Genomic DNA, 24,100 nt, shown 5'->3' on the forward strand with positions numbered 1-24,100 from the left:
CCTCCAGGGATGGGGCAGCCACAGCTCTGGGCAACCTGTACCAGTGCCTCGCCACCCTCACAGTGAAGAATTTTTTTCCCCTAATTGTTCAGTTTTAAGCCATCTCCCCTTGTTCTATCACTACCTGTTCTTATAAAAAGTCTCTCTCCAGCTTTCTTGTAGGTCAACAGATCTCAAGTTTTCTCAGGTTTTTCTGAAGTTTTATTTAAATGCTCCTCAACAGAATTTATTCCAGCAGTAACAGATTGCTCTAATCCACAGAACCAAGTATAGACAATTGCACCAAAGGTGACTTAGAAATGAAATATATATATGAAACTTTACTTTCCTGTTCTTTTGTTTTAAAGTGACCTATGTCTGACTGTGGGCCTCAGTACATATCTATTACGTATTTTAACTATTCCAATTTCATGCTGCAGATTACCAGAATCCTGACATGCATCTAACAATTACTTTTTTAATACACTAAAAATAAATAAATAAAGAATTAAGTCTTAGCACCTACTGAGACAAGTTGGTTTCTTCCCATCATATAGTTTCTTTGAAAAGAGGCTCTGTGCCCCATCAAACAGAAGCCAGTGAGCAGTAGCAGGGAAAAACACCACACAGAGGCTAACTTGTCTTACTGATGGAAGGAAACTGTGCTCCATTGAAAGAACAGGGAGAACTGACACATTGAACCACAGTCTGTTTGTTCTACATTTGTTTGTTCTAACTTTCTCAACAAAAAGCAAGTTGCCCTTGAAATTCCTGGGCATAATGGAGCAGTCATGGAAATCAAATCATGCTGAATTGAACACACTTTAAGGCAGAAAAGGCAGTACATAAATGAGCTTCCCTATCTACAGGTTTTCACTATTTCCTTTTATGATTAAGCAGCAGCTAAATGTAATCATGATATAGCAGAGCCCTTCCCCCTCCCCCAAGCACCTTACAGAAAAGGCAGTAGGCATTCAGGCAAATAAACTTAGTAAATATAACAACAAACTATGAAGACTCTCCTAAAAGCTTGCAGAAAAGCATTTTTGCTCCTCTCATTAAGTTCACTGTTTTATCTAATTAGTGTGTTTGTTTTACAACTATATGATCAAAGAAAATAAAATAAATAAAGGGCCTGCCTCCTTGGGAGCAAAGTGAAAATCTATTCAACAAACTCTTCATGGATCAGTGACATGGCTCAGATCCATTTGGATAGCTAATTTTCATTATTTTAATTTTCATTACTTTTAATGAGATGGCTCAGAAGAAACCTTCAATCATTGTTCTAGGTAAGATGCTCAGCAAGGTCAAACAGCCTGAGGCAAAACAGACATAACAACTTGAATAATCCCATTCTCTACCAATACAGAACCACCCAATCATCTTACTTGTACCTTATCCTTGCCCTCTCAAAGCCACTTCCCATCAAATTGTTACATTACTTGAAGGACTTCTCTCTATTTCAACTTCACAGCAAAATTTAACAGAAACATCTATAAAATTAAAATAAATTTTACTGAATTTGCAAAAGAGAAACTGGGAGCTGACATGCAACACGAACTGCTCTAAGGACACCTGAGTAGAGACAGTAGAGACATCAACAAGCCAGGGATTAGACTGCTCAGCAGCCAAAGGATCTTTCCAACCACCACCCCTGCAAAAGTGTGGGGGTTTGCAATTAACAGCAGCATGCTTTCACCTCCTAAACTCTCTTCATTCCCACCATCCTGAAGACCAACTGCATCCTCACAGCAGTTCTTTCCCAGGGATGCTTTCTTCTGCCATCTCCTGAGAGACCAGTTCCTTCACAGAGGTGTTTCAAAGGACCTTTGTCGTGGTTTAAACCCAGTCAGGCAACTCGTTCACTCACTTCCCCCCCTTTCTTGCCCTCCCCCTGCTCCCGGAGGGACGGAGAGGAGAATCAAAAAGAATGCAACTCCCACGGGTTGAGATAAGAACAGTTTAGTAACTAAGGTATAACACAGATCACTACTGCTACCACCAATGATAATAATGATAAAGGAAATAACAAGGGAAGAGAATACAACACCTCAGCACCAGCCGACCGATCACTCGCCCCCCAAGCCCGACCAAGCTCCGACTGATACCTCCTCCAACCCTGCAGTCTCCCAGCCCTTCCGGCTAACTCCCAGTTACATCCTGGGCATGACGTGCTGTGGTATGGAATAGCTCTTTGGTCAGTTTGGGTCAGGTGTCCTGTCTCTGCTTCCTCCTGGCTTCCCCTCCTCCCTGGCAGAGCATGAGGCTCACAAAGTCCTTGGCCAAACCAAAACATCGCTATCAGTTCTGCTCCCAGGCCGAAAGTCAAAACACTGCACTGCACCAGCTACCAAGAAGGAGAAACATGACTGCTACTGCTGAACCCACGACAACCTTATAAACTGGTCTCCTGCTCTGAATCACTTGAGGGATGCACATCTTTGCCATTAATTGTAAATGAAGCTTACAAGGCTACAGTAGCCTTTGCAAATACCTCCTTAACAACATTTCCAATAAGCCCCATATTCATACACTTCCAAAGATGGCTTCCAAAGCTCTCTGACAACAAAGACATGAAGTTAGAGATAGTCACAGTGATCAATACATGCCTGTAATATCCCTGTAATAAATGCAGTTACTTAGAAACCCAAAACAACCATTCATACATCCCTAAATTCCAGCTACATAAAACATCTGAATTAGCTGGGAGCAGTGTCTGAAGTTGGCTGTTCTGACCATTACATCTTATGACGGCAAGGTATACATTCACATCAAAAGCTTAATAGTTCAAATGGCTTGTCCCACAAAGCCTTACAAATTTAAGTAACTGTAACCAAAGGAAGGCTATAGCGCTTGAGAGGGGATATTTGTTCCCAGTAACAGATTACAACTTCAAGAAAAGTTCAATAACTTAATCCTATCACATCAACGACAGAAAGAGTTTTACCCTGAGGAAAAAAAAAGTGAGCTGCCCTGCAGGGAGTACAACACACTCAACTGAAAAATAAAGAGCCAACCTGAACCTTTCTGGGGACATTATTTTGTGAAATAACTGTCATCGCCTAAGTGCTCCTGAAATTAAATCTGAAAAAAATAATCCACTTCAATATGCTAATCACCAACTCTTCTTGCAGCTGCTTCAGAAACACCCATTTATTACTCTAAGGTATTTTACATTTTCTTACATTCAATTTTGCTTTTATATATTCTGATAAGTAGCTTTGTTTGTTTTTATATAAACAAGCAGTCATAGGCTGTACAACAATCTCGAAAAACCTGACTCAGTTCCTAGCAGATACGTAGCCTGATTTAAAAGATTTCTAATGCAATAAAATTCTATTAATTAACTACTGAAGTAAATTATTTTTTTGTTGGCGAAATAAAATTTGTCACTAGAATAGATTACTTTAGATTACTCTATAGTAATGTAGAAGTCTATTAGTCTTCAGCATTAATTCCTTACTTACCTAGAGCTTCTAAGTAAGTTGGAAAATCGCACATGCAATTACTCTGTATTTACATTTCAGTCACTTTTGTTGTTTAATGAAGATCAGAATGTTAAGCTTATCAATTACTCAGTATTCGCTTGTACATTTAATCCAAGACAAAAACATTTTGAAAGGTAGTGTGTGTCATACTGGCAGCTTTCCTGTAAAGCTGTGAACTCAAAGGACAGAACTAAGGCTTGCACACTGAATAAAGACATATTTATTCAACAGGAAAAACTCAAACCTAAGTTCAAGCACTTGGTATTCCAAGAATACAGTATTAAGTCTCAATTGATTTTTTTCGTTCTGTTAATTTGTCCAAGTTCTTCCTGAATCCATAAAAATGTGTAGCATCTACATCTTAGGGCAAGCAGGGTACTGCTTGTTCACATGGTACCATCTCATTGTGGTGCAGGAAGAAATAGTGGGATTCGATACTGACCTTCTATACCCTCCTTGCTTTTCATACCCCATTTTATCATCCCTAAATATTGCAGCAAACAATAATTTAAAGTGTGTTCAGGATTCTGACCGACTTCCATGACCATGTACTATGAATAACAGAAATGGTAATATGGAAAATTTAATACTAAAATTGATTGACATCTTTAAATATAGCCACTGGAACTCTGAAGCCTCTAGACAAAGAGCCCTGACAATGCCTCAGAATCACCATCAATTGCACCAAGTTAATTTTAAAGCTATATGTGCAAATATAACAACAAGGCACATTCCCAACATAGGGGACCAGTCAGCTAAGCAAATGAACACATACGGTAGTTTTCAGGCTAACATCACATACACCATACTATGCTACATCAGAAATACTGTGCCAGTTTAAGATGTCACTGTCTCGCGGCTCAAGGAAAAGTATTCCCTATTGCTGATCTGGCAAAGCAGAGCACACTGGCATTTGAACTAAGGCAAGACAAAAAGACCTGCCTTAGTGACCATGTGCAGTCTTCTAATTTGGCTCAACTGTTTCAATAATACCAGCTGATGACAAAATGGTAACAACAGGCAAGTGAGACAGGAGGCTTTGACACCTTGATCCACCCCTGCAGATTCTGAAGCACCTATCTGATCACTGTGTAGCACACACAATTTCTCTGAATATTGGACAGTTCAACACCAAATGCTAGTAAGTCAATCTTCTTAAGAATGAAGCACTGACAAGTCATTTGGTACTACAAAAAGCCTGACACAGCAAACAAGCCAAAACTATTTTCCAGACTCAGCAGAGTTAGAAAAAAAGCCTAAATGAACAAAGCGAGTTTTCTAGAGCCTAGAGAGGAGGTGAAAGTCCAGATTTTTTGTTTCTTCCTCTCTGCAGTTATAAGCATTTTAAATTTGCTCTAGTGAGAATAAGAAAACATTCAACACCACTCCTTAGTTCAGTGAAAGCAGTAAGCAATAAAAACCAGGTTTAATCTCAAGCATGTGCTTCAACTCTGACCCTTTCCATCCGTGTTGAGAGAGAAAGAAAAAAAGAGCTTGTGAAAGAGGGTTTAGGAAGTCAAAAGTATTTAAAGCCTCCCCCCCCCCTTCTTCTGCACTGCTAAGTATATAAAACACTACCATAAAAGTCTTGAACATATAGAGAGAGAAAGACAAAATCCCTAAGCCTGAGTCACTGATAATTCTGTGGCCACTTTAAATAAGAAATGGTGAGAGGGGGAAAAGAAAAAAAAAAGGGAAAAAAGGACACATGATTTTTGCCTGTTCAGTGACTAGAAATTAAAGCGAGTTTGTGCATTGCCACACAAAAAGATGTGTAATGAAATAAAGCCAAAACACCTGCAGTAATTGATTTACTAAAATGTTGCCAGAACAGCAAGTGCCAAGAGGGCAGGTTCTGAACCACTGGGATGGTTGGAGATGGCACAAGTTACTGAGAAAGCCTGTTTCAAAAGAACTAAGTGATTCACAAAACAGAATATCAATGAATACAGTAAAACCTCAAACCCACATGTTTTTATAAATTGAAATTCCTAGCAAAGCTCTTGGGAGTTTGTGATATGCAGGGAAAATGATAGCACATTCTGTGCTTTATTTAAATTGGGGATGCAAAAACTGAAATTTTAAGACTGTGGCATTGGCTGAGGTTAAAGCACCTCACATTTAAATCCGCTGGAAAATATACTTCTGTTTTCAGAAGCATTTTATCCTCAGAGATGCCCCAATTGCTCATTAAGTAAACAGTCCTTTGAAAGACCTTATACTTACTTCCACATTTTATATTTCCACCACTCATTCAGCAGAGAACATTCACAGAAAAAAAAACCATGAAAGAGTCTCTCTAAACATCTTGATTTACAGAACAAGGTTCCTAATAAAGAGCTACATAGAGCCATACATTTAAATTGAGTAACTAAGCAACCCAATTTAAGGGGAAAATGTCCTGTCTTCTTTCCTGTGTGACTGAATTCAGAACTACAGCTGTGCAATTTAGGATAAGCTTGGCAATAACCTTTACATTAGCAGGCTTGTACTACAATTGCTCTGTATTGAAAATAGCATAAGAAGGGCTTTCACAGACTATTTTCAGCTCTTCCTGACAGACATTTCCAATTGTAGAAAACCAGGATGGAATGACAGCGAACTTGTGTTTGATTCAAATACATTTGTGATACTTCTTAAACCTACATTGAATTTCTGTGCTTTGATTCAGAGTGGCTCAATTTAGCATTAGTCAAATTCATAGCTCAGAAATTCAAAGACTCAAGTGAAAGATGATCCAAATGTTAAAATCCGACTATAGCTGAATTTGGGTTTGGTTTGGTTTTAAATGGAAACGAAGTGAGGCTTGATGGATAGTTAAATATAAAAACGACAAACCAAATAAAGGGTATTATTGTAAACTCTCGTTACCATAGCCTTAGAAAACATGCTTTTAACACAGAATATACAACCTAAACAGGCAATATATTTTGTAGCTTAATTTTTTTTCATTTTTCTAGGTTTTTTTTACAGATATAGTATCTATAAAGGGATTGGTACATGAAAATTGCCCTGCAAGTGCTGTGGATTGCTATTTTACATTTAAAGCTTTAGAAAGATGCAGTACCATCCGTCTTTTGGGCAATATACTTTTAGATTGAAATAACTTTCCATTTCACAAGCAGTTTGGGAATTGACAGTCTTTAAAATCATACTTGTGCCTGAAAACACTGTAAAACACAAAAACAGGATGTTATGCCAAGTAGCACCTAAAACTGCTATTACCAAAATAATTTTTAAGACCATTAAAATGCACTGGATGACTCCAGAATAACTGCAGTATCTTAAAAAAATGCTTAAACGTTAGAAGTTGACTAAACTGGCTTTTAACCATTACTATGCACTGACCATTAAAATTTCATAGTATTTTCAATATTTCTAAAATGACATTTTTCCTATTATCAGTGCAACGCATTTAAGACAAAAACTTCGTATAGGAGGATGAAAAATATTTAATATTTGGAATTAAACTGAATCCAGGTACTATAAGCAGATTTTCAAGTCAAAATAATTTTAACTGCTGTATAAAAGCAGAAATTTAATTACTAATACACACAACTCAGAAAAAGCAGTTGGAGGTACTTGCAACATTTCATATTTTTGAAACTTTTTTGAATGTAAATAAAAAAGGATTAGTATTTATTAACTGAAATATGCGAGAATAGACAGATAAACTGCCTATAGATGAGCTAATAATATTTAGCCTTCCCCTGTTCCTAAAAGGTAAATTTGACTTCTAGGCTTTAGCCTCAGTATTAAGGTTCATTGCCACTGCAATCACATTCAAGCATCAGGCTTCTCATCTTCATCTGAAGAGTTTCTCCTATTTCAGTCCAGGATTCTTTTTGTACACAACAGACATGGAAAACATAAGTTTATCTTCCACAGAATCTATTGAGGTTAGTTGAGACAAAAGAAAGAAGCATTAAAAGGAAGTTTAAATTTAGGAAAAAAAAAATCATTTTTTTTTTCTATGTACACAGAAATATTTTCATTTTTTTAAAGTAGATAGAGAATTTTTGAATATTACATTACCATGTGTGAATAGCATTGAAACGTATTCTTGAGAATACGTTGTTGTCAACTTTCTTTAAAAAGGAGTGCTTAATTAAGCAGACCAGAAAAAAGTTGTAATGTCATGAAATCTCAAACTCCCTTTGGATTTTTAAGATTATAACCCCCACCCCTTCTCTCATCTTAAACATCAGAAACATTCACATGTTATTAAGCAAAAATCAAGAGTGAAGTTGGAGTACTTCAGTGGCACAATAATAAGAAGCTGTTTTGCTCCTCTGAAGTCACCTCTCCTATGCTGAGTACTGGCTGCTGTAAACAGTTCAAGAAAATTCCTCTTGGTACCATACGTGCCAAATATACAGCCGGTAGCCCGCGCCAACCCCCACTGAAAACTGGCTGTGCCAATTAACCTGCCAGTTCTAGGATTGTTTATGTTTCAAGTAATTAATTAGCAATTTTGTGAGCATTTACATATTGTGCTTATAAATATCGTTTCTCATGACATCTCTAATGAAGTCAATGTTGATCAACATCTTCCTGTAATTTAATCAAGACATCAAGCAGCAGTGACAGAAGGTGAGGAAGTCACTTTGCTGCTGGTAAAGCAAAACCCCACTGTGCCCTTCACAGAAATGAAGGGAAGCAAGACAATTCCTTGCCTGAAGACACATAATCTTTCAGCTCCTTGAGTACCTGCTCAAACATTGCTATAATGAGACAGTCAAAATAGGCTTCCACAATTACATCTTAATTACAAAAGTGCAGTACAAATTTTCTCCCTGTTTCTCCGTGGCAAATGCAACCCTGATCCAGGAGGACAACCTGCCATGTCTGAGAGTCACAAGACTTCCACTGAGTTATCTAGCCCACATATCTAGAGTATTCCCTACTCCATCTGCATGTTTGCAGGACTTGATAATGTGTCTTAACTAAATTATGATTTAATTACCATTGAACTCACTCTTGAAGTAAGACAGACATCGTGCTTTGGTTTTGAAAGCAGAAAGGTTTAGATATTTCAAGTAGAAAACATTGTATCCAACATCAGCAGCCAAAAAAAAAAAGCTCTGAAAGGCCACAAAGGACTAAAAATATGATTTTAATCGTATTTCCAAGCACATGTAATAGCAGAATACAAGACATAGCACACAATGAACTCACTACTTATAAGCAAGTTCCTGTGGCTTCATAAAGTCAATTTATTTTGCAGAGAGGATGTTGACACATTCACAGATGTAAAAACTAATTAGCCAAGGATCCAGAAAATGTTCCCCCCACAGCCTCAGTGAAAAGGTAGAGAGCTGTGAGTGGAAAGCAGGCTCCAAAGTTGCAGATAGAAGGTACTTTCTCTTATACGCCACCTGAGTCATATCCATTTGCATGTTTCTTATCCATGAAAAATGTAAAATAATAAGACTTTACAGCAAGTGTCACTCTTTAAAGCACCTGTTTATTAAATTATGGACCAATGGACTGCTTTCTGTCCATCATAGACCTAGCCTCTGTCTAAAGGTCCTGAAACTGTGAGTTAATTATAAAAGCAGTAAGGACTTTAACTGAATACATTGTTTTTCTTCTGATTAGATGCATACTTCTGATACCTATTTCGATGAACAAAAAAATATACAATCTTAATTTTATAATTAAAGTTCTTCCCATCTACAATGATAATCATATTCATTCTTATAGGTGTTGTACTTAGGCTTCCTGGTCCCACAGTTTATTATTCACATTTTCATGTAAATTCACAAAACATCTCCCAGTTCTAAACACAATTTGTCTGAAAAAAATGCAAGGCAGGATGGGAGCAGGAATACAAATCTTATATGCAAAGTTAGTACTCTCTTCAAAATGTATTTTAGAAAAAAAAAAATCAAACAGTGGTGAAAAGCATTAAGTTGTAACTTAAGCCTTCTATGAAACATCTATTTAATAAGCAAACTACAGTCTGAGATAAAAGAACAAATTTATGGCAAAGGCCATATCTATATGGCATCAGCTTTTACTCCTGCCAGAATTTCCTTATACTTGTATTTGGAAAGCTTGGGCCCTATTGACTAAAAAATGGTCTGGTAAATATCAAAGTTACATCTTTTGCTTGTCTTTGAACCAATTTAAGCTTTATTAAAATAAACTTACTGGGTTTAGGTATCTCCCCTGTAAAGAAACTACGTGAGAAAAGAAGTATGAAATGAGACAAAGAACTGCTCAGTTCAGAACCCTTCAGCAGACAGTGGTCACTAGCACTCAGCTGAAAAAGATTCCCTAGATCTGCCAAGCCCCACCAAAACATGGAATTAAAGCCAAGCAAAGTGGTTGGTGCTGGTGTGTGGGCTCTCTAAGCTCTAAACACTAAAAGACTTTTCAGAAACTTATACACTTCAGACAGGACTTTTTTTTTTTTGTGATTTGTTTGTCAGGGGTGTGTGTGTGTGTGTGTGTGTGTGTGTGTGTGTTGTGTTTTGTGATTTTTTTGTTATTGTTGTTGTTGTTATTATTATTGCTTTTTTAATAACACTAGGGAAACTGAAGTCCAAGTGCAATGCATCTGCTGTCTGAAACCTTTAGCATCAAACAACAGATACATTGCAAGAAGAGGGTCGATACATTTCTGCTGCATTGAAAGAGACATTTCATATCCCTTGCAATATGAGTCCAAACCCTCATATTTAATTCTCAATTTTTACTCATTTAGAAAACAGTTTCAAAAATAAACACCTCATAGGACATACTGATTACCACCAAAACCTCTAACCACAGTGGTGGTACCTTTGTGTTTCCCAAGACACCAAATAGCAAAGAAATGTAATTTAAAAAGTTAACAAATCTACTACTCGTGCTAATAATGAGTATAAATAAATTAACATAAAATTCAACTTCAACTTCTTACTGCAAAGACTATCAACATTTCAAAAAAAGAAGAGGCTACTTAATGGCAGAAATTAAGATTGATCATCTGTTCTTGTAAAGATACAGTTCTCCACAGTGTTCTGGCACTTATGAAAAACAAGAAGTACCAAAGAAATAACCAGGTTCTGCCCATCAGTGAACATACTTTTCTCCTCCAAACACAAACGCTTCTCAGTGTTTGACTAGAGAAGACAAGCATTAGCAGGTGTACTTCTTAAGTCAGTCCAATCCCAGTGCACATTCAGGGGAGTTTACATCAGCAAGGATGGGCAAAGAATGTTTTTTCCTTAAATTCAAAAAATATAGTAAAAATTTAGACCTACCAGCTACATCAAGGTCAGCAGCAGGAGGGCAAAAGTGATGCCCCCAAGCTGGACTCAGCTTCATCTCTATAGCTGGAAATACAAGGATACAGAGGAGCTTTCAAATTCTTCCTGTAAGGTTTCCATCTATGAGATAGCACTGAAAATAATCCTACAGATGAGACAGCAATTGGACAGGTATTTCTGCAGGGAGTAAATGCATTCTTAGCGTTCAGTAGTGCCAAATGCGATTCCCCTCCTAATCTCATTCAACCTTATTTTTTCCTTTTATCTAGCATGCAGGCGCTGATAAAGAGCATACCTGACACAAAAGTACTCAGTTTCTGCTCCACATACAGGCTGACTGTAGTGGAAAGGTTGATTAATTTTGTATTATCCAGACGCACAATTGAAAATAAAACCCAAACCACTGATTACAGTGGAAGAACAAGCAGATAAGGCATTTTCTTTTCATACCTCTACTATTTAATCATACAAAGGTTCTACCCACAAGGACTGCAAGAAAACAGCTGAGAACAGCTAGGAGACATTTTTAGTATCATTTTCTAGTTATTATTGTTCATAGTCTTCAAGTATAAAATTTTTTTTTTCAAGATTCTGTTTCATTACAGTTTTATTTCTGAGTAATGAAGAAAACAGTTGTTTATCCGAAGCCATTCACTCAGTTTATCTTTCCTTGTCAGTACGTTCAGAACTATTTTAATTATCAGACAACAGGTTCATTGATTATATGGAACTGTGTGAAGAACACACTTGTAAAGGTCTGGCTTTATCTGTAGTTTGTATACTGAGCAACTCAGAGACATTTAAAATACAGTAGTGTCCATCACATTTCTTTGAGCACCCAGAATGTTATTAGCCAAGCAGAGACTCTCACTATCTGTTAATCACAGCCCCCTTAGCAGAATAAAAACACTAAGGCTTGAAGACAAAACAAAACTGCTAAGCCCCTGGAGCTGTAAAACCACTAGCCCATGCCACTATACCCATTGGTGTTATTAACTAAACAGATAAAATTGTAGATATGAGGAGCAATTGACTTGAGCAGCATCCCAGGGGCAAGCTTCTGTATCTTCCTGATTAGCTTCATTCAATTATGTCTTCTTAATTGCTCATGTGGTAAAGCTCATTAAATGAAAAATAATATTGCTTTCCTGCAGGTTGTGCACTTGAGATTTGAAAAATGGACACCACTGATGTACCTTTGAGATACTGCCAGAAAGATTTCACAGAGCAGTTACAGTATAGTGAAAGTAAAGCAGACATGTTTTTGTGGCTGTAGGATCCTCAGTCTCATTGTGAACACAGTGACAGGGTATTCCTCAGTTTCTTCTAAACAACTGGTAAATTTTCACTTTAAAATCATTCAACTCTTCTCCCTCCTCCTACCTTCCTCCTATCTCCCTCCCACCCCCCTGCAAGATAACCAGAATTTTAGAGTTTCAGTTAACACAGCAGTTCATATTTTTAACAGCACCAGAAAACAAAACAAATCCTTGGGCTTGTCTTTAGCTTTATGGTATTAATCCGTAACTAATAATGCCCAGAAAGATGGGCTTCACAAAGCTACACATTGCAACTTTTTCAGTTCTCTTTGCTGAATTCAAGTTCCCACTTGGTTATCTGTTCACCCAGAAATTATTCAACAGCATTTCTGAAAAAAACCTCTCTGCTATTTCCAAACCATATCCACACCATGTTGCACATATAGAAACAGCATGACTTTTACAGAAGATACTATGTTGTTATGCAGATAAGCAAAGAGGAGGCATGTTTTATGGTAGGTTTTTCCATCTATTTTCTTTTTGTTGTGTCCCCCCAACCGAAAACATAGAAATAACTCCAAGTTAATGGTCCTAACCCTATCTCTATCAAATGAAAGCATCTTCTTTACATACGGTATTACTACACTTAGCAGGAATTGCAGATGCCCCATTTAAATGACCTGGAATAGATTTCCTATCAGGACAAACATACTTTGTGAGAGTCTCATAAGAAACATATCTTATTGAATGTGACAGTTTAGTGAAGAAAAAACTGTAAACAAAATCTCTATCAACAAAGACTTTAAAACAACATATTTGATTGATGTCTACTGCTGAAATAAATCTAAGGCTATGAAAATTTGCTACAGCTGCATGTTATAAAATAGCAGAAATATGTTCAAATACAGATTATCTATATTCTACTCCCATCCAAAATAACACAACCCCAAAAGAACTAGTAAAGGGTCAATGGAACAGCTCACAGAATGCACCTACACACATGAAGAAAACTTCAAATGTTTTCCTAATGTCCTCCTCTCATGTACAACACAATACTTACCAAATAAGATGGCATTTACAATATTAAAAAAAAAAATAATAACAGAAAGAAAATCCCTTGAGCAACTCTGGTACTTTAGTCAAGCAAGGAAAAGGGTTCAAATAACCATCTAGATGATTCTCAGAAGCAAAACATCATAATTTTCTCTCTAAAGGCTCTTACCAGAAAATTCCCCATCTGCACTGATAAATGCTTCTTTTATTTTATATTTAGCATGAAATATTTTATATAAAAACCTCAGATTATTAGAAAGCTAAAAACAGCACTGAGATTTGCTCCAATTAATTTTGCAGTAAAAAACAGAAAAGGAGAACTTGAGAGGCCTAAAAAGAAAAAGAGAAAAAAAGCACCAAAGGGAAACAGAGCTCAAGTTTCTGACTTCTGTATCTGAAACTTTGCATACTAAACAAGAGTCTATTACCTATGGCTCAAAAAGCCATTTCGCACCTTGTAGTATAATTACCATGCTGAGCTGTGGAGAAAATCATGATACAAACTTGAAGATACTGGTTTTCATCCTTTTATGTCTAAAAACCTTGATATAAAACATCAGATGCCATGGAATTACAGGTAATAACAGTGGTACAAATCTTGTTGTAAATTCTACAGACATTGTAAAGAACATTAAGCTACAGAGAATTACTTCCCCATTTTCTGAGAAGTGAGACCCATTTCATTTTAGAGGGGATTCATCTCTCTGCACTGACTGAGTGCTGACAGTGTGGGGGTATGTGCAGCACTGAGATCATACAACTGCTGATGCTGTGTGAGCCTGCTCACCAAACAGACCAAAACTGAGTGAGATTTATTTGGAGCTCCCTAAATACAGTCAGGTGTCCTACTGTTTATCACTATTATTGCCAAATAAACATACTGTGGATTTTGAGTAATTAATTTTAATCTGCTGTCATCCATCTTGGAAAACAAAACAACAACAACATAAAAGCCACCCAGCTATTTCTCCAGAAACATGCCCAGTTTGCAGATGAATTACAAAGAAAATAACAAAAGTCTCCAGCAGTACTAATGCAACATCAGGCAATAACAGATGCCTTGTTTGAGCCATCTGGAGGTTCAAATTAAATTTTTAAGTTAGGGAGGCCCCTAGCTGCTTACAACTATGTGTTCCTCTTTAGGACCCAACAAATAAGTCTACTCAAACAACTCTGTTTAGGAATAAGCTGTAAAATAAGTCTCAAGCTAGACTGAAACAGCAGGTCAAATATTTATCTCCCATCCCATTACACATCCTTAATTTCACAGAACAACTCGGCAGTAACAGAATTATAAGTAGCTGCTCAAAGCAATGACGTTCCAAAATGAGATGATCCTACTAACGGAAAACCCTTCTTGTCAGTAAAACTGAGTTAGTACAAACAGCACATTCTAGCAAATGAAGAGAGAAAACTTAGTTTTCTCAACAGAAAATACCACAGAGCAGGATTTGACCTATCATAAAGAAAAAAAAAAAATAAAAATCAGGTATTTAACATTTCATCAATATTGCAGGCAAATAAGCAGTAGCTTAAAAATCTGATACTAAAACTATGATATTTTGGTACAGGATCAAGAACAGCAAACCAGGTCAGCAATCTATTCACTGCTTTGCAGAAGAATGTTTGAAAATGCCTGACCTTTGCAATACCTTGAATAGAAATCCCATTTAAATGTTTCTAAAGTGAAAAGTGATAATGTTTATCACTAGTGAAGTCATAGAAAAAAAAATGAAATGGTATTGTGTGTAAACACACCCAAACTCAGACTGTAACACCCATCCTTCTGTGAAAATCAGTGGTTTAGGATATAGATCTTCTCAGCCTTTAATGGCAGAGAAATCCCACTTATCTACAAGTCCAACTGAAGAACACAACTTCTCTCCCTCACTTCCTTTTTCACTTCTTCAGCTGTTCATTTTGCAATGGGGCTTAACTAGGTGCATCATGATAATTTGACATTATTTAAATATTTGGTTTATGCTCACTGTAGCCTACACATATAAACTATTCATCTATACACCAGTTTAAGGCTTGTCATGCCTCAATACACTGCAATAAAGGACAGATTTTTTTTCTCACTATTTTTAAAGCATTTATTCTCCAGACAACATAGGCCAGCAGAATTACAATCTGCAGTTACTTCAAAAGCTACAGTAACATTTGTGGACAAGGGAGGGTGTTCGGTTTGTGGATCTTTTGGTGGTTGTTTTTTGCTTAGGTTCAAAACCCCAGTCATTTCCTCATCACAGGCTCTCCACAGAAATCCCTAGCAACTGGCAGAGTTAACATGAGCTTTATTCAAGAAAACCACTGACTATATTTAACGAGACAACAGCTGAACAGTAACGATCCCGTAATCTGAAAATGATTACTGTAAAATGAATGCATTAAAATGAGCTGAGAGAGCTGGTTCTTTACAATTATTGCCGAGACACATGACTCTGCTCCCACTACACACACTGCAGCAGAGGTAAGCTATCTGGGACATGAACTCAGACCCTCTGGAAGTGCTGAAAAACCCAGATCCCTATTTAAAGCCTTCCAAGTCAACACTTGCCAAGTAATCAAGAAAGTCAAGATCTCTGAAAAAAAAATTTCACACTTTTTTGATCAGAACAACTTAGTTACAGTACTACTGATCTTTTTCTATACTAATTACCTAAAACTTCATAATTATTACTATTGTAATTTGAAGTGTGCTTGCAATAACCCACTCTTCAATCATGTCTTTGCCACATGATAAAACAGAAAACGTATGCTTGGTCTTGATGCAGTTAAGAATGCATCACTCCCAATTAATTGAACTGAAGCAAAACTGGGCATTTGACATGCTTCAAAACTAAATCTGCAATTCATAACGCACAGAACCTGTGCTCTAAAGGACACAGCTATGAATCAATTCTTGTTATGCCAAAATTAAATCATAATGTAATCAAATTTTGATCCCGTTGAAGTTCCTGTGCCTTGTTTTAAACAGATACTTCTCATCAAAAATAGATTAACTTGAAGCATATTAGCAACAGGGAGATGATTTCTATCACAGTTTATTTATCAACATGTGACATTCTCATATAAGCATTCAAAAAATAATTTTTACTGCTGGACTAAGAGGAAAAATGAGATGTGTCTGGAAGGTAATGTGATAGGGGAGAGACAGTAATGTATAGGATCAGAGGGAATATGGAGCCTGCGAAGACAGTAATGAAATTCAGTCGACAAAGAGGGAACTCCAAAGATAAGGGAGAAATTATTATAATGCACAGAAAAGGTATTTACAGAAGACTGAGCATGGAAATGAATGTGCACCAGAGCACAAGCTAGCAGGAAGAAGGGAAAGCCTCAAGAAAGAAGAAACAAATGGGTGTTTCTCTGTGTTCTAATTCATACCTCATCCCATTCCTCACACATCCTGCAGATACAACAAAGAGTATAGAAGACTGCTAACAGCTCAGACTGCTATCCCTAGACCCTATTGCTTCATCTTAAGAAAACACTTTTAGAAAGATTTGGTCTAAAAATAAACTTCAGTAAAGGAAAACAAAACAGAACAAAAACTTGTGCTATGAATACTACATTTCTAAGACATAATTTAGGTACAAAAGCCAACTAATCATGCAATGGAAAACTTATTGTAACACATCTATGTTTGCAGGCTACATACAACCAAACTCAACCCTAAGTAGCTCAAAGCTTCTTTATTGGCACAAGTAGCCTGCTGCAGTCAGTTCTTACTGAAAAAAAAAACAATTACTAGCCTCCCATATTACCATGATGCACCCAGGAATTCTAAGTTTCCAAACTGCTGCTACAAATGCAATATGTGAATATAAACAATTTAGCTCGATATCTGCAATACAAATTAAAGTTGAATAGGCAATGTAACTAAATGGTAGACCATGATATGAAAAAAATAGCACTAAGGGACATGGGCAGATTTTGAAATCTGACATTTGTAGCATTTATCTGTAAGCTTTTTGAAAGTCGGACTAGTATAGTTACTGAAATTGTTTTTGAAGAGCAAAGCCTGGTTTCCTCCAAAGTTATTTCTACAAATAGCCACAATAAAAATTTACATTGGTTCTTATTAAGGGCGTCCTAGCAAAGAAATATGGTCAAATGGTATGAGCTATTTTACTGCTAGATCTAGTGACCTACTCATCTGCAAATGTGTTTATGCTTAAGGGAAACCTGCAACAAACCAAAATAAACAGATTCTGCTGATCCAGCTGTATGTGTCATAGCAATTCAGCAGGTAATTGAGATGGATTTACTGGATTAGTACAGATGGAGCTTATCTTGTGAAGAACTATGTCAGAACACATGGAACTACAAAAAGAATTGCTTGGAATAGGATTTTGAAGAATTTAATTTGCATTGTCCTATCTACAACAAGTAGATTCTGTTTAGACTGAAATCAAGAATGTACACGTTCTTGGAGAAGGGGGACCTCAGCAGATAAGACAAGTCGAGAGGGGAAGATGTCAGAAGAGCTAAATTAAGCTCTGAGCAGGAAAGGTTACTGCATTTAATGTCTTTATGCTACTTAGAAGAGATGCAAAATGCACATGTGTATACATGCTTTACATTAATACACACATTTGCAACTAGATTATTTATGACTGAACACCTTTAATGCAGAATAAACAGAGCAATTACAGCATAATCCTCTGTACCTAGCTATACACAGAAAACCTACCTCAACCCCCCAGAATTAAGGAAGAAATCCACCATATCTGAGAAAGCAATGCCTTATTCACACTATGTCAGTGCATCACTTGTCTTGGCTAAAAGGAATTAGTTTCAACGATAGCGCCAAATTTGGTCTGTGAAATCTGGACATGAGATGGACATAACAGATACAATATTCTAGAAAACCTGACTTCCTTACTATAATACTATGTCAAAACAGACTAAATTATCAAATAAAGTTACAGATACATCTCTCCACTGGAGACTCTTCCAAATATTACCATAAAGGCACAAGAATTACTACTACAGGGGTTAGCTCTCCTTAATACGCACACACTGTGGCTATAAACCAACATACGAATGCACAGACACAACTGCTGCTAATTCTTCAGAGCACAGCCCAGTATCATTGGAGTTGTTTATGAAAGTCCCAAAGTTCAAGCCACTGTTACAGAGAGAACACAAGCTGTGACATTGTGCTTTCACAAGGGTTTCTGCTCTCCCTGTACCACACCTTCCCTTCCTAGATATGAATCTCAACTTAAGGTCACCTGTTCCTTGAAGGAAAAGCACCAGCTCAATATTCACAGCTTTCCCATGGATGTCTCATGTCAGTCAAGACATGGAGTCTCAGGGAACATCAATGCTTGCAAACATATAGCCCAAGCAATCCAACACACACTTGCTGAAGGATAAGGCTGACCAGCAAGAACTTGTTAGGTAAATTCCTCGAATAGTCTTGTTCCTAGCTGGATGCCACAGTCTGGCTGTTCCACAGATGTTGGAATTTTTCACATCTCAATAAGTGGCTTCTTGCCTCATCCATCCCAGGACCATGGCAGGGAGCACACACGGTACTCTGTCACTTCTGCCAGGAGATCAAGGGCTAAAATTTGCACACTCACTGAGATCAACCTTGTTTCTGATGTCAGTATTTCACAAATTTAACTTGCCTCCTGCCAAAAGGAAATTGATGATCTGCAGGCTGAAAGCATTGCTAGGGGCACTTCAAGTCACCCCATCAGTTACACTTTTAAGAACTAAACCCTTTAGAGGAACTAATGGCTGAACTACAAAGACATCAAGGATAGCTTTCTTGCCCTTTATGTTTACTGCAGAGCCAAGTGCCAGAGCTCCCACCCAAAAGCAGCAAGTTTCCATAAAACAAACAAATTACTTCTGTTCTGAAGAACAGAGGTTTTCCGAGGCAGCCCTTAGGCAAGCACCTGTTTGCATTTCTCTTCTTTCACTGGATATGTACAGTATACAGCTCAGGGAATGATAAATGAGCTACATGTATTCAAATATGCATTTTACTGAGTTAATTTCCTGCCCAACAGTAATATATCAAGGTCTGAAAGCATTTTATTTTTAAAGTAGCCTTTTGAAGTGATTTGTAAGGCCCTTTGGTTATTCAATTTTTGCAGCATAAGACTCTGCTAGACTGAATAAAAGACAGTAGCTAATAGAGGAAGCCCCATGCAGTGGAAAAAGAGCTGAAGGAGCTTATGCCTGAACAATCCTGGTGGCAAAGTTGTGTTTCTCAACAGAAATGCCTTATTTAAAAAGTAATCTCCCACTCAGGGTAAAGGCAATTTAAATGGCTATTCCTTACATCCTGATGAAAGAAAGAAAAAAAACAACAAAACCCACCAAACTCCCAAACATCTGTTAAATGCTTATGAAGTGAAATAAATATTTGGATAAGTAAACCTTCTGATTATCCTTAATTTTATTTCATTTCAGATGACAGCACTAAATACATATGGACTTCATCTCAATTAGTTCAACACCTTCTAAGCACTGAAGTTGGTGAGATGTGTTTTTTCCTGCCTGCTCCCCATGTCTTGCTTAGTCTGAGTCCCAGTTTAAGAATCCAGTGAAGCTAGTTTCACATTATGCTGAACCTGGAAGCTGCTATTAAGCCCTTCCAGCCTTGGTATCACCCTCTCCTGCTGCAGATCTAGCAGTTAAGCAGCCATACAGTTGTCAGCTGAGCATACTGAGACAATGGAAAATAAACCAAATAAGCTGTATTTGCTCATGTAGTAGTTTGGGTCTGTTTGTTTGGGTCTTTGCTGTGCGGCGGGGGGGGGGGGGGGGAGGGGGAGCGGGGGGGGCTGGTGGTTGGGTTTTGTTGCTGTTGCTTTTTTGTGGGTTTTTTCCAATGTCAAAAAGAAGTCAGGATTAAGTGTTTCCATTCTTTTGATACTGATGCCAAAAATCTTCATGTTCATATAAACGAGGCCTACCTACTTTTAAACCAGCCATCCTCATGTACCTTCCCTCAGTAGTAGTAGTAAAAACAGTAGCAGGGTGGTGTAGTAGATTATTCCTTAGCACAGCCAGGCAGATGGTTGGGCTTACCTGGCAAGCTGCTACCTTGGACAACACAGACAGCTAGCTTTGCTGTAGGTGCTTAGTGTTCAACACAACCTCAATACATACACCATGACTGAGGTATTTTTAATACCCAGCAATTACAGTTTTCCACCAATTCCTGCTGAAGTCAGTGACTTCCTCAGTTTCTCCCAGATAAGTCTATACTCCCCCAAAAAAACCAATTCACCCTTCAAGGTCCTTCTTTAGCTTAAGGACAAAAATCAGTATCTAATATCTTCTATTTAAATCAAAGGAAATTATATTTGGGTTTTTTCATCCAACTACATGGTAAGTTAAACTGCAATGACAACTGTAATGTGTATTCCTTTGAGCTTCCCAAGTACAAAATTTTCCTGAAAAGACATTCCTGCTAATAAGTCCTATACTCTCAGGAAAGATCCATTTAGTAGGTTAGAATTATACAAAAGCCACTGAGCCATCAGTGACAGATACATATTCCCCAGTGGAGATGTCAATGGAACATCTCTTGTTCAACAGTCTAGATTTGTCAAAAGTAGGGAAATGAGTCTGAAACTAGAAGATTAGAGATAATGTCATACTACTTTGGTGCCCAGTCCAAATTTACCTGTGCATTTGAGGAAGAAAAAAAAAAGTGAAAAGAAAAAGTCAAAATAGATCATTCCTACTTTTCCATATATTGTAACATAAGTACTGCTTCTACACTGAATGGAAATGGAATTCAAGCACTGGCATTTTGGCATTTTTGGATATTACGTAATACGGTATCCAAATAAAACCATTCTATGATTCTTGTGCATTACAGTACTGTGAGTATTTTCCTTAAACAAGTCTCACTGTTCAATTCTTACATATGTATAAACAAGTCCTGAATCAGCTGAGAAGACACAGAGATGGGTGACAGCAACTATCAAATTGTGCAGGGAAAAACATACAGCTTTTGCAAGCTCAACCCTTTCCTTCCTGCCCCTCAAGAACTCCCTAAAACACAATCCAAATTTGCACCTGCATTACAACATAAGAAGCAAGATGGTCTCATCTCCAAGTGTATTAATTGCAGATTTTTGTCAGCATTCTTGTTTTACTGCTAAAAATCTTCAAGTGAAATGTAAGAAATTTCTCAGACCTTTTATTCATTTGTGCATAAAGAGGCAAAACAAGCCAGCTTGAGGGCTTAAAAGAAGCCCCAGAAATGACTACTTAAAAAAAAAAAAAAAAGGAAAAAAATCCATCAGACAACATTATATTAAACAGACCACTGTAAACCCATTAAATACTTCTGAAAATTCTTGGAATGGAATTAATGCAACTGTCATTAGTGGATCTTCAGGTTTGCTTTTGAATTGCTTTTGTTGTTTTTTTTTTAACTGTGATCAGATTTATTTTTGCCTTTCTTTCAAGAGTAAAAGAATAAATTACTGGTACCCCCTGGTTCACAGCTATGTCATTCATAGCAGGTATATACTAAGTCTAAATGCTAAAGGCTATTAAATTTGTTAATTATCAAAAGATTATTTTTTGTGGATTGGATTGGTGTGACATGAGTGCACACAGACAGTTTTAAAATTCCCTATTGACCAGAAGATTGCTGCTAAAGTATTTCTTCTAGTCACATGCATGAGTTTGCATCTGAATTTAATAGAGAGGCACTGTAAAAATAAGAGATTGTAGCTGACCTAATCACACATATTGCAAGACTATAACTGAAATTTCTGGTTTTACTTAAGCTAAAATATTACTGGGGAAAAAAAAAAAAATAAATTCTGTGCAACATTTCTGCTTGAAAAAGAGCCAACTAGAGGCGGCAGAAATTGTAAGTCCAGATTTCTTTTTTAAATATAAAAACCAACCAAAAGCACAACCAAAAAAAAACCTCCAACACACTACCCATCCACGTTTATTCCAGCATACCATATGACTGAGTAAAGGAATAATCAAAGAAATAATTGTAAGAAAACACTGGATGGGTTCATCAACAGTACATTGAGACTAATAGGATAACTCCCTAACAACAGAATTGTTATTTCATAATTAGGGGGAAGGATTATTTTGATACAAAGGACTACAACAGATACAAAGTATCGGCATTCCATCAATATGGAATTTCCCACAGGAAATGAGTAAGCTGAAGTACTATCTGAAAAGAGCTGGTTAAAATGGGATGACAAGGAGACTTAGTTCAGATGGGTAATTTGTCCTGAAAGGTGATAGAGTTTTCTACAAATGAGTAGAAATATGCCTGAAATTTCAGCTCACTGAAAATTCTGAACAAGAAAATCAGGACACAAATTTATTAGTGGAACAAATGGAAAAAAAAACTTGAGCACACATATGAGGTTGCTTTCCATGTCCCTTAGACACCACTAGCAATAGCATTGCTATGGGGAAAAAAATAAAAGTAATTAAAAAAATATCCCTAAAGGCCTACGCTTATCAGTTACAGATGGTATAGAAAAAGACAGAACTGTATTGCATTACAGCACATCTGCCAGCCACCAATGTACACAATACACTTTACTGAGTAAAATAACCCCAAAAGAGACAGCAAACCACAGCTAGAATCATAAAGAACTGTCAGGCTATCACTTGGACATAAATTATAAATGTCAGCAACCACTTTAAAGAGAGAAATTTATCTAAAAAAGGGACATAGCAGGACTACCTGGATTATGAGGGGAAAGAGAACATACATTGCAAGGATATCATACAGAAACCTGTTTAGCAAGCAAAAAACAAAAGGGCGAACTACTGCTCTAAATGTCCCTTTGGATGGAAAGCAGAAACATCAGTGATGGAAACACATTATCTGAACTTAAAGACTACACAGGCACTACCAGCTAGCCATGAATAAATTGTCTCATTTCTACAAGACAAGGGTATTGAGCCAAATGAGATTCTGGAGAAGCTTTGTAAAAAGGATAGGAAGAAGCAGCCTGACCATTTCCAAGGCAGTCCTTGACAAAGTTTTTAAGGCTGCTTTGTAACATCATTAATTGCTGTGGCTGGAGAAGATTTGATGACTCAGGAGGTCAAGCAAAAACATCTGAAATAGGGAAAGTATGAGCTAATGGACCAAAATGCAGTAAGAGAGGCATGCAACTAACTATACACAGTTACAACCACAAAAACAGATCATTTGCATGCTAGATGCAAAGAAATAGGTTATAATTTCTGCTGCAATTGATTTATCCTGATTGTATTCAAGATTGTTCTACTGTTGAAATAACTACACTGTTTTAAATTGCAATTACTAGAAGAATTGCATCTTTCCTACACTTCAGATTAAAAAATTTATTGCAAATTAAAACAACTCTACTAGTCCTAGACATGCCAAAGTATTTCTCTGCAATGATCTAAATTCAGAAAATAGTGTTATATTTAGCTGCAAGAAACGTATTTCAAACTAGTCATTTATATAAGCATTGCCTCCTTATCTGGGTGTCATCTGTTGAGCAACCAGTACTCCACCCTGGTCTAAAATAATTTCTGTATAATTTTTTCTTATTATAGCATTATAGAATTTGAAGTACTTTTAGCTACATCAGTTCATTCTTCAAGTTTGCATTGGGGTGCTGCACATTGCTCAAGCAACAGTATTTCTGAACTTTTTCCCCCCAGTAAAGTAACAATACTTTTGACTATATGCATCAAATTTATATTCATTGAAAAGTAAGGTTCCTCTCTTCAGAATGTATAAAAGAACATTATCATTAAGAATAATTGCAAGTTTGTGTTCTGTGCTACACAAAATTTTATGAATTGGGACCCCACAAAAACCAGGAGAAATATCATGATGTGACTATGCTGGCAGGGATCCTTTCAAACTCATCTGAAACACTGGCTTAGACAGAAAATGGGAAATTTCAAGAAGCTAAGTTAAGGCACTAAAAGAAAGTTGGTAAAACCCTGATACTGTCTGTACACCATCTCCAAGGTTGTGGATATGTTGAGTAGATATAATGCTAAGTCATCCAGAAGTTTACATCTGATTTTAAAACAATATGAATTTTCA

The 24,100-nt window shown here is 36.9% G+C and overlaps 1 protein-coding gene across 1 annotated transcript in view; it reads right to left on the bottom strand.

Annotated features, from left to right (window-relative positions):
- The window catches only part of PCDH15 (protocadherin related 15), a 360,972-nt gene that overhangs the window by 336,040 nt on the left and 832 nt on the right, over nucleotides 1–24,100 (bottom strand).

This window comes from Pezoporus wallicus, unplaced genomic scaffold, assembly GCF_028554395.1.
Source record: "Pezoporus wallicus isolate ANWC-B61680 ecotype Strahan unplaced genomic scaffold, APGP_CSIRO_Pwel_v1 contig_736, whole genome shotgun sequence".
In the NCBI taxonomy this organism is placed as follows: domain Eukaryota; kingdom Metazoa; phylum Chordata; class Aves; order Psittaciformes; family Psittacidae; genus Pezoporus; species Pezoporus wallicus.